Source organism: Myotis daubentonii, chromosome 11, assembly GCF_963259705.1.
Source record: "Myotis daubentonii chromosome 11, mMyoDau2.1, whole genome shotgun sequence".
NCBI lineage: Eukaryota > Metazoa > Chordata > Mammalia > Chiroptera > Vespertilionidae > Myotis > Myotis daubentonii.
In genome coordinates this window covers 75,232,890-75,239,584 of record NC_081850.1, presented here as the reverse complement: position 1 = coordinate 75,239,584, position 6,695 = coordinate 75,232,890, and positions in this window count along the sequence as shown.

Sequence of the window (6,695 nt, the reverse complement as noted above, 5' to 3'; positions counted from 1 at the left end):
ACACAGCTCACAGCTCACACAGCTCACAGTCACACAGCTCACAGCTCACACAGCTCACACAGCTCACACAGCTCACACAGCTCACAGCTCACACAGCTCACACAGCTCACACAGCTCACACAGCTCACACAGCTCACATAGCTCACACAGCACACAGCTCACACAGCTCACACAGCTCACAGCTCACACAGCTCACAGTCACACAGCTCACACAGCTCACACAGCTCACACAGCTCACACAGCACACAGCTCACACAGCTCACACAGCTCACACAGCTCACAGCTCACACAGCTCACAGCTCACACAGCTCACACAGCTCACACAGCTCACACAGCACACAGCTCACACAGCTCACAGCTCACACAGCTCACACAGCTCACACAGCTCACACAGCACACAGCTCACACAGCTCACAGCTCACACAGCTCACACAGCTCACACACCTCACAGCTCACACAGCTCACACAGCACACAGCTCACACAGCTCACAGCTCACACAGCTCACACAGCTCACACAGCTCACACAGCTCACAGCTCACACAGCTCACACAGCTCACACAGCACACAGCTCACACAGCTCACAGCTCACACAGCTCACAGCTCACACAGCTCACACAGTACACAGCTCACACAGCTCACAGCTCACACAGCTCACACAGCTCACACAGCTCACAGCTCACACAGCTCACACAGCTCACACACCTCACAGCTCACACAGCTCACACAGCTCACACAGCTCACACACCTCACAGCTCACACAGCTCACACAGCTCACACAGCTCACACACCTCACAGCTCACACAGCTCACACAGCTCACAGCTCACACAGCTCACAGCTCACACAGCTCACACAGCTCACACAGCTCACAGCTCACACAGCTCACACAGCTCACACAGCTCACATAGCACACAGCTCACACAGCTCACACAGCTCACACAGCTCACAGCTCACACAGCTCACACAGCTCACACACCTCACACACCTCACACAGCTAACACAGCACACAGCTCACACAGCTCACAGCTCACACAGCTCACAGCTCACACAGCTCACAGCTCACACAGCTCACACAGCTCACACAGCTCACAGCTCACACAGCTCACACAGCTCACACAGCACACAGTTCACACCGCTCACACAGCTCACACAGCTCACAGCTCACACAGCTCACAGCTCACACAGCTCACAGCTCACACAGCTCACACAGCTCACACAGCTCACACAGCTCACAGCTCACACAGCTCACAGTCACACAGCTCACAGCTCACACAGCTCACACAGCTCACACAGCTCACACAGCTCACAGCTCACACAGCTCACACAGCTCACACAGCTCACACAGCTCACACAGCTCACATAGCTCACACAGCACACAGCTCACACAGCTCACACAGCTCACAGCTCACACAGCTCACAGTCACACAGCTCACACAGCTCACACAGCTCACACAGCTCACACAGCACACAGCTCACACAGCTCACACAGCTCACACAGCTCACAGCTCACACAGCTCACAGCTCACACAGCTCACACAGCTCACACAGCTCACACAGCTCACAGCTCACACAGCTCACACAGCTCACAGCTCACACAGCTCACACAGCTCACAGCTCACACAGCTCACAGCTCACACAGCTCACACACCTCACAGCTCACACAGCTCACACAGCTCACACAGCTCACAGCTCACACAGCTCACAGCTCACACAGCTCACACAGCTCACAGCTCACACAGCTCACACAGCTCACAGCTCACACAGCTCACAGCTCACACAGCTCACACACCTCACAGCTCACACAGCTCACACAGCTCACACAGCTCACAGCTCACACAGCTCACAGCTCACACAGCTCACACAGCTCACAGCTCACACAGCTCACAGCTCACACAGCTCACACAGCTCACACACCTCACAGCTCACACAGCTCAAACAGCTCACACAGCTCACACAGCTCACAGCTCACACAGCTCACACAGCTCACACAGCACACAGCTCACACAGCTCACAGCTCACACAGCTCACACAGCTCACACAGCTCACACAGCTCACACAGCTCACAGTTCACACAGCTCACAGACCTCACAGCTCACACAGCTCACAGCTCACACAGCTCACACAGCTCACACAGCACACAGCTCACACAGCTCACAGCTCACACAGCTCACACAGCTCACACAGCTCACACAGCACACAGCTCACACAGCTCACAGCTCACACAGCTCAAACAGCTCACACAGCTCACACAGCTCACAGCTCACACAGCTCACAGCTCACACAGCTCACACAGCTCACACAGCTCACACAGCCGACACAGCTCACACAGCTCACACAGCTCACACAGCTCACAGCTCACACAGCTCACAGACCTCACAGCTCACACAGCTCACAGCTCACACAGCTCACAGCTCACACAGCTCACACAGCTCACACAGCTCACACAGCTCACACAGTACACAGCTCACACAGCTCACAGCTCACACAGCTCACACAGCTCACACAGCTCACACAGCTCACACAGTACACAGCTCACACAGCTCACAGCTCACACAGCTCACAAAGTTCACAGCTCACACAGCTCACACAGCTCACACAGCTCACATACCTCACAGTTCACACAGCTCACACAGCTCACACAGCTCACACAGTTCACAGCTCACACACCTCACAGCTCACACAGCTCACAGCTCACACAGCTCACAGCTCACACAGCTCACACAGCTCACACAGCTCACACAGCTCACAGCTCACACAGCTCACAGCTCACACAGCTCACACAGTTCACAGCTCACACACCTCACAGCTCACACAGCTCACAGCTCACACAGCTCACACAGCTCACACAGTTCACACAGTACACAGCTCACACACCTCACAGCTCACACAGCTCACACAGCTCACAGCTCACACAGCTCACACAGTTCACACAGTACACAGCTCACACAGCTCACAGCTCACACAGCTCACACAGCTCACACACCTCACAGCTCACACAGCTCACACAGCTCACACAGCTCACACACCTCACAGCTCACACAGCTCACACAGCTCACACAGCTCACACACCTCACAGCTCACACAGCTCACACAGCTCACACACCTCACAGCTCACACAGCTCACACAGGTCACAGCTCACACAGCTCACAGCTCACACAGCTCACACAGCTCACACAGCTCACACAGCTCACAGCTCACACAGCTCACACAGCTCACACACCTCACACACCTCACACAGCTAACACAGCACACAGCTCACACAGCTCACAGCTCACACAGCTCACACAGCACACAGTTCACACCGCTCACACAGCTCACACAGCTCACAGCTCACACAGCTCACACAGCTCACACAGCTCACATAGCTCACACAGCACACAGCTCACACAGCTCACACAGCTCACAGCTCACACAGCTCACAGTCACACAGCTCACACAGCTCACACAGCTCACACAGCTCACACAGCACACAGCTCACACAGCTCACACAGCTCACACAGCTCACAGCTCACACAGCTCACAGCTCACACAGCTCACACAGCTCACACAGCTCACACAGCTCACAGCTCACACAGCTCACACAGCTCACAGCTCACACAGCTCACACAGCTCACAGCTCACACAGCTCACAGCTCACACAGCTCACACACCTCACAGCTCACACAGCTCACACAGCTCACACAGCTCACAGCTCACACAGCTCACAGCTCACACAGCTCACACAGCTCACACAGCTCACAGCTCACACAGCTCACACAGCTCACACAGCTCACAGCTCACACAGCTCACACAGCTCACACACCTCACAGCTCACACAGCTCAAACAGCTCACACAGCTCACACAGCTCACAGCTCACACAGCTCACACAGCTCACAGCTCACACAGCTCACACAGCTCACACAGCTCACAGCTCACACAGCTCACACAGCTCACACACCTCACAGCTCACACAGCTCACACAGCTCACACACCTCACAGCTCACACAGCTCACACAGCTCACACAGCTCACACAGCTCACACAGCTCACAGCTCACACAGCTCACACAGCTCACACAGCTCACACAGCGCACACAGCTCACAGCTCACACAGCACACAGCTCACACAGCTCACACAGCTCACACACCTCACAGCTCACACAGCTCACACAGCTCACACAGCTCACACAGCTCACAGCTCACACAGCTCACACAGCTCACACACCTCACAGCTCACACAGCTCACACAGCTCACACACCTCACAGCTCACACAGCTCACACAGCTCACACACCTCACAGCTCACACAGCTCACACAGCTCACACAGCTCACAGCTCACACAGCTCACACAGCTCACACAGCTCACACAGCTCACAGCTCACACAGCTCACACAGCTCACAGCTCACACAGCTCACACAGTACACTGTAGGCACAGTCTGCATAGGGCCCCGCCTTCCTCTCCAGGGGCCCATGCAGTGCCCTTGGGCCTCCTTCTCCAGCTTCCTGTGCACTAACTATTTTAGCTGCCTTAACTGGGCGCTTACTAGTACTTTGCCAAGCACATGGTTCGCATGGTGCCACTCTGAGTCCTGACCCCCTTTTCAGGCGGGTACTATTATGATATCCATTCTCCAAAAGAGGATGCGGAGGCACAGAGAGGTTAAAACCCAGGCCTGTGGGAGGCAAGCGATCAGTGTTTTTCTCTCACATTGATCTCTTTCTCTCTCTCTCTCTCTCTCTCTCTCTCTCTCTCTCTCTCTCTCTCTCTCTCTCTGTCTCCCCCCCCCGCCCCCTTAAAAGGAATAAAAACCATTTTTTAAAAAAGTTTTAAATATACCAAAACAATAAAATAAATAAAAAAGCAAGGATTTTGGAATCAGACAGAGCTGGGTGCATGAATCAACTCTGCCCCTCACTGTCAAATTGCCTAACCTGGTAGAGCCTCAGTCTTCTCAATTATAAAATGGGGTGAACAGTACCTTCCTCCCGGGCACCTGCGGGGCTTAAAGAAGATCAGCCACGGGAAGGGTCTGACCTCCATGCTCTTGGGGGTAAACGGTGAGAAGACTCATGAGCTCAGAGAGCCCCCAACCAGGGTCCCACCCCACAGGGCTGCTCGTGGCTCAGCAGGGGTCCCCACTCCCACCCCCCCAAATGCTGTGCCCCTAGGAGCCGCTCAGGGAAGCAGCTCCTGAAGAGTTCACACACAGAGGGACCCTCTGACCCAGCAAGTCTGCGCCCGGTGTGCCGAGAGAATCGGACACATTTGTGCGCTTGGGACACGATGCCAACACTTACCCACAAATGGTCGCTGTGGCCGCATTCACTGTGGACTCATTCACTGTAGCCAAACAGTGGGAGCAGCTCAAACACCCATCGACTAATGAACGGATAACACAGCGTGATGTGCCCATACGGTGGAGTATGGCGCGGCAATAGGAAGGAATGAAGTACCAACACGCTCCCACGTGGGCGAACCTCAAAACCATGACCCTCAGTGGAAGAGCCCAGGCACGAAAGGCCACAGGAATGACTCCGCCCACATGCAATGCCCTGACAAGGCAAATCCACGGAGACAGAGGTAGATCGGTGGCTGCCAGGGGCTGGGGGCCGGCAGGGACGCGTGAGTACTTAATGGGTGTGCAGAGTTTCCTTGGGGGATGAGGAATATGTTCTAGAACTAGGTAATGATAATAGTTGTACAACTGTGTGGAAATCCTAAAAACCACTGAATGTACACTTAAAAAGGGTGATTTTCATGGTATTTAAATTACGTCTTTTTTTTTTTTTAAAGGCTTCATTGGATGAGAGTCTGAGCACAGTCAGTGCCTTGAGATGCCTCACAGACCCAGGGAGCCCTCAGACAGCTCAGGACCTAGAGGAGAGGTGGGCACAGGCCTCAGGGAGGGCCAGGTGCTGGGCTGGCCCTGGACAGGCACCTCCTGAGACAGCACGGACGTGGGAGGGGCATGGCCCGAGTCCAGCGGAGCCGCACTGAACTCCTAGCCCCGCCACTGACCGCAGGCACATGGTGTAATTCTGAGCCTCAGTCTCCACGTCTGTGAAATGGGAGATGCTATCACCTACCTCACAACATAGCTGTAAAAATTAAGTAAGACCACCAGGTAAACTGCCTGACAAGGAGCTGTACACACGGCAAATGCTAAATACACGGGGTCCCCAAAAATGTGTACGTACTCGGATTCTCAAGTCAGTGCTCAGTGACGTACAGTCCATTTCCAAAATTTAAAAGTTTCTACAGAAATGAGTCATTTCTTTTGTCAATGCCTGTTTTCAAACTGATGACCGTTCTGGTCCAGGCACTGCTGATAACGCAGAGCCATGGGATGGCGAACAGCAAGAATCATTTTGTTCAGTATTTGTGTGCCTTCAATTCGTTGACTGTTGCCAGTTTTGTACCATAAACTTTATCTTTTATGTATCCCCATTTTTTTAAAAAAAAAGTCTAGTGGCACTTCAGGATAAGTTTTCTTTGTTCAAAGCTTAGTCTGGCTTCGCCCATTATTTCAAATCAGTTCACCTGAAAAGGAGTGAACACCAAGTGTGCTTGCCTTTCATGGGACACCCCATATTTGTGGGGCACTACGTCGTTGAGCTCCCCATAAAGACTTACCAACATCCCTGTGGGCAAGAATTACTGTCCCCACCTTACACATGTTGCCCGTGCTCCCCCAGGTTCAGGAATGCTGGGGTGC